Raw genomic sequence first — 6,000 nt, 5'->3', positions numbered from 1 at the left:
GTTATTGTTATTATACACCTTCCATGGGATTACAGTTACTGAATTACTTTCTAAACCATTACCACAATATCTCAGCAGGGATTTCCCCAGATAATTCCTTATCTTACCCACAGATTTGTTTTTTGAAAAATAATCACTTTTGCAGTTTTGTATAGTCCTCTGGTTTTGCTGAATGGTAGCCAGCTTTGGTCTAAATGCTGAGAATTGTCAAGCAACCTAACATGCAGAGCGATGTCAAATTATCTATTTTCTTATTTTTGCAATAATTCATTTTTCTTCTTCATCCATTTAATCTGTGCTCAAGGGTCAACTAGACCTAAATGAGATATTCCCTCCCTTTCTCACCCACACTCTTCTCTCTCTATTTACCTTTTTCACCTCACTGCAAGTAGAAGGTTCTAAATCTTACAAAATATTTTAGGGCTAATTGTGGGAGGTTAATGAATGATTTGATCTCTCTTCAGGATTTAAATTATGTGAATGTAGGAAGAATTCACAGTGTGGTAAAACTCATTGAAATCTGTTCCACTAAAACTGACTCAATGTGCAACTTGGCCAAAATGTTAAGTACCTGCTCCAACGCAAACTGAAAACAGTAGAAAATAATTCCTCTTTCAAGGAATAGAAAACAGACATGTACATTTGTACACTAAGTGTCTCTGTGTGATTTTGCTTCATGGAAAAATTCTCACTGATATAATTGTATTTGAACCAATACTCTAAGCCATTATAAAATGGAAATTCAGATTTGGGTCACCAAGATTGGCTGCAAAGTTTTATGGATTAGTGTTTCTGAAGCCACTTGGAAGGGAAAGGTTTATAGAAAACAAATGTAAATCTGGGTAATAATAAGAATTCTGGATGCAGTTTTAATGGAAAAGCAATGATTTATTTACATATATAAAATTTGCAGAAATGTGAAGATTTTGTCAACATTTCCATGAGTAAATTATTCAAAATCTTCTACACAATATGAAATATGCCATATTAATAAGGCTAGAAAGGGGTGCTCAGATGTATATTATGCATCAATGGAGAAAAGGTAGAACTGTTTGCAACTATGTGAAAGGAAAACAAACCCATTCTCAAAAACACTGCATTTTCTTCACAATAAGTTGTCAAAAATATTATTCAGCTGCTCATTTCGGATAAAAAGGCCTGTTGCAATGCCAGCGTTTTCAGGGGACAAAGCTGCATAATTTTGCCCATTACTCTGGCAAAGTGCTAGCGGAATTTCTTTCTCACATTAAAGCGAAGCTGTTTGCCTCCATCTACAGCTCTGAGGTCCCTTGTGGTAAAGTTGCTAGGAAAATGGTAAGTCGTATCTACAAAAAACTGCATAAATTCCACAAACACCCTCTACACCTGACATTTTTCTCCTTTTCTGCTATTTGTTCAGCCACAATAAATGCCTTGCCTTTGTTGTGTAATGGAGTAGCTGGCTATGGGACATTTAACTCACTAGACCTCTGCAGAGCACAAATGGAATGAAAAATATCCAAGCTATCTTAAAACCCTCTCAGCTCTACAGCATGGTGGCAGAGCTCTGGACAAGGTGTGGGGACTGGGTCATCAAAGGCAGCAGACTTTAACCACCCTTTCCTTAAAGCAGGCAACACAGAGAAGTAGAAAACTGTTCCTGTAGCAGGCACCTCCCTGGCATTCACGGCAGTATCGTGCCATGTCTTATTGCAGGAGAGCTGTGAACCCTTCAAAGCACAGGGAGGAGGTACAACTTCTACAGCATTGATTCCCACCACCATCAATAGCCCCAGTTTAATGTTCTTTTGCTGTTGCAACTCTCTAAAGCCCATCCTCTGCTGATGCTGCCTGTCCTGTGCAGAGCTCTCCTGCAGAAGCTGGAGGGGATCCCTTGACCAGAAGGGGAGAAAACACCACTGGGAGAGTTGTGGTCCCATTATCCAGGTTAATCTTCCTCTAAGGTTTCTAAACCCCAAAGACAAACATTGCTGGTCTTCCAAGAGCCATCAGGGGATCTCTCTATCGGGAGGGAAATACAATGAGTTAAGTATTTCCAGGGTGTATTGGAAAAAAAAAAAAAAAAAAAAAAAAAAAAAAAAAGTCTGCCTTTGTCTCTGTTGTAAGAAATTACAGGTCATCGTGTTACCATGGTTTTACTTTAAGACAGTCATGTCTCAGCTGTTACCCTTTGTCGAGTGGAGGCAGAAATAAATCACCTTTCCCCGGAGTGTGCAGATTGCACATTCCCAAGCGCCATCTACTGGTATTCCACCCGGGAGGAGCCGCTTCCAAGCACACAAGGCTCCTTGGCTCCTTCGTTCCGGCGTTTGGCAGCGTGCGGATTCAACAAATTTGTGTTCATACGAGTTTCAAGAAACACAGAGACCTGTAAGATAGGAAAAGAGAGCTCCTGCTCTGGACCTGGGGAAAGATAGACAGCTGCTAGAACCAGCTCCGGGAAAAGCTTAATCCTGGATTTCATTAGATGAGAGCAGATAATTTAATCAGAACGTCCAAAACCATGCAGAACTGGACCTCATTTGTTCTTATTCTTGTGAAACTTCCTGCTTTGATTTCTTCGCCCATGTAAGGAAAAGTCTCGAAAGAACATATTCAGTAAACCCAGATCTCTGAGATCATATAACTACATCCCCAGAGATTTCAAGATGATTTTCTACAAAATTCTCTAAATATTTCATTTTTCTCAAGATAGACAGTGAAGCAAAACACCTTTGTTAGTTGACTCTGTAATTCTTTATGATTTCCACTTGCAAAAATAATTTTTAAAATGTATTTTAGGCAATTTTACTAAGCTCTGTTTTTTATTTTTTTTTCTTTCCTAATTATCTTCCCTCCCTTTTCATAGTTAGTTTTGGAAAACAATCTTTTATTCTTTTCTGTCAAGACTTGGTTGAATTTCAAGCAAATTTTCTAAAATATTTGATACCTAAGCAAAGGATAACTTCTTACTAGGAAAAGTGCTGACTTAAAAATATCTTCAAGGCAACTTTGAATATTACCAGTTCTGAAGAAGTCTTTTGAAGATATCAACCCAGCTCTCTCACCTGGAGGCTTTCATACCCTGAAGTAGCTCGGAGCATCTACTAAAGTGTTCAGAGCCTCAGTGGCATGTGCCTTAGAAGTCATTACGGTAATGCATTCCTGATTTCTGACAAGTAACTGTTCCTACCTGATAGGACTCACCCATGAGGAAGGTATTTGTGGTGTTGACCACTGCTACCATTTCATAATGGCCTTTAGTTGGTGGGCAGCATTCAGGATGTTTCATACACCCACTGCTCCCATGTATGAATCAGGAGTCTGGTTTCTTCAGAGAACCAAAAATATTACACATTTCTATCTCCCCTCAGTTATAATAGACTTGGAAGTAGTTTAAAATATAAAGGCATAACCCTGTGGCCAGTAGTCAAAATATCTACAAGCGTTGTCTGCAAAATTTTGTTTGAACATTCATTTGTATGTTCTCCAGACCCTTACCAAAAAGATGGGGTGGTTTTCAAATAATGTTAAAGACTTGAAATAAACATGGCACTACATTCTTTGATACAAATTCCCGTTTTGATGAGCTTTCTGTGCAGAAACCTTCCCCTACTCAAGAAGTCAAATATCTGCAAAACCGCCTGTACAAATCTCAAAAGAGGATTTTTGCACTTGTAGTGGTCCTGATCTGTAACAAATTAATGTAATTTCCCATGAAGGAAAAGAATAAATCACAAATCAGGAAAAAGTGCCTCAAACAGCAGTCTCAGGAACCAATCTCCCCATCAAGGAAACAGACCTTAGTGTAAGTCACCACCAAAGGTTAAGCAGCAGACCTCCACAGCACCCTGCCCAAATCCAAGACCCCATGTGCTTTGTTACTTGTGAGAAATTCCAGCTACTAATTAAAAAAAAAAAAAAAAAAAAAAAAAAAAAAACCACCAATCACCAAAAAACAAGGGGGAAAAAAAAAACCAAACCAAAAAAACCCCTATAATCTAGCAATGTGGGCTTTAGCCCCTTGAAAAGAATGCTAATCCTCCCTTACACCGTGAGCCAGAGGAGAGTTGGCCTGTGACTGACAAACTGTCCAGTTTAGGATTCAAGACAGACTGGGTCATGGCCCAGGCTTATCGGAAGTGTGGCATCTTTCTGCAGACAGATTAGATTTTCTGGCATTTGTTTTGGCCTTTGTAAAGCATTTTCTGGCTGTCTCATTTTGATCCATCTATTGGGGGCAGGAGATTGGTTTTATATTGTGCAAAGGTAGTGCCACTTGTAGAGGCCTTATTCTTGTACTGTAATTCAATATAATAAGTCACCATTTCAAAGGAACTTCCTGTAATATTTTTGTGCTGCTCAAACTGGCTGCTTTACATTCCCTAGGCCCCAAACAAAAATAGTTACCACAGCATCCCTGAGTACCACAGTTATGCTCCCATATATTAATTATAATGAATATGACCTTTTAATATTGATAATCTGCATCTTTGTTCAGACACATTTCCTTACATGCTGGAGGTTAATAAGATGCACACAAAAGAGCCAGATGAAGGTTAATTTACTTCTGTTTACTCCTTGATCCTAAAACACAGGACATAAGGAAAGGAAAGAATAATTTCAAATTTTTTTAACCATTCTGCTGAGAACTCAGTGGATACTTTTCTTTTTTAATTATTATTAATGCTTTCTCCTCCCATAGAATGTAGTGCAGACAAGTTATCAGCAATGAAGAATTACAAAAACACATCTGTGCAGCAAAGGTCAGATAAGATTTAAAAAGCTAGTCCTATTCAGGTGTTTTGTAACACAGGATTCTGGGTCCCAGGGAAGCCAGGATGAAACAGTTGAGCCTCAGAGACCTCATACTTCAGCTTACCTAAAAATATCAGAAAGAAGCCAAGACCTTTGCAAGTCATCAGGGATTTGTTTTCTTTCTCAACTGACTACTGGAGGAAGCTTCCTCTAGAATAATCAATGCACTCTACCCCTAGCAGAATTTGTACCAGGCAGTGGTCAAATACGCTTAAAGCATGGTCAACACCTGAAGTAAATGCCACTGATTCCCCTGAGATCTGAGAGTTCAAGTCTTTAATACAGGTAGTTTAGTACTCTTATGCAAAGCAAGCCCATTCCTTCATCTAAAATCAGCCAAGCAGCATCTCACAGAGAACCTTAAAACCACCAGCCACTTCTCAGAGAGGATGCCAATAGCAAACACCTTTTTTAAAAGCCTAATTCAAAACTGAGTTCTCTGTATGTATATGAGGAATGCAGACTTTTCCAATTAAGTCCTCTATTAAAAAAAAGAAAAAAAAAAAAAAAAAAAAAAAAAAAAAAAAAAAAAGGAAGTATCTTTTCTGCTGTTAGGGCTGGTTTGGCTCAATTTTGCTTTTGCCTAATTGCTATTTCCACCTATGCTTCTACCTAGATTTGGTTTTCCTATTCCCAGTCACCCTCATATTACCCCTTATCATCCACATTTGGAAGAATTGAAATGACATTTATTACCTTCCTCCTGCCAATATAGGCATATTGTGCTGCCTTACAAAAATAGTGGCCACCTTACTGCAGAATAAAAATTCTATTGGATACTTCAGTCACAGCATCTGTGTGGTTGAACCCAATTTATGAAACATTTATTAACTTACAGGCATTAACTAATTGGGTCTATTTGAAACAACATGGAAACAGGTTTGTTTAATTTGGTTTGGTTTAGGGCTTTTGTCTCCTTATTTTAAATAACCTGGCCTGGAGATTATTGCAATTGACAGTTTGGACATTAAGAGGGCTGTTTGGGTGTACTGAGTGTAGTATGGAGCACAGGTTCAGCAGTTAGATAAAGCATCACATGCTTTTTATGTATATATATATATATATATAAATATATAAAATACATATTCTGCAGTAACAGAGTTGAGCATATTGCAGCAATTCCTCTCTGCATACAAAAGTACAGATTAGGTTAGAAAATTAGGTTGGAAAAGACCTCTGAGATCACCGAGTCCAGCCTATGCC

The 6,000-nt window shown here is 38.3% G+C and overlaps 1 long non-coding RNA gene across 1 annotated transcript; it reads right to left on the bottom strand.

Moving 5' to 3' along the window:
• Positions 1-934: 934 nt before the first annotated feature.
• LOC136293437 (uncharacterized) lies at positions 935-5,567 on the bottom strand. Its single transcript, XR_010722149.1, has 4 exons — positions 5,494-5,567; positions 4,495-4,566; positions 2,199-2,368; positions 935-2,001 (listed from the first exon to the last, which is right to left on the bottom strand). It is a non-coding gene; the product is annotated as an uncharacterized lncRNA (long non-coding RNA).
• Positions 5,568-6,000: the final 433 nt, after the last annotated feature.

This window comes from Chamaea fasciata, unplaced genomic scaffold (genome assembly GCF_029207755.1).
Source record: "Chamaea fasciata isolate MVZ Bird 193981 ecotype frontalis unplaced genomic scaffold, bChaFas1.0.hap1 SCAF_8, whole genome shotgun sequence".
Classification (NCBI taxonomy): Eukaryota; Metazoa; Chordata; class Aves; order Passeriformes; family Sylviidae; genus Chamaea; species Chamaea fasciata.
The sequence above is the reverse complement of the archived record's forward strand: the minus strand, read 5'-3'. Positions and strand labels throughout refer to the sequence as shown.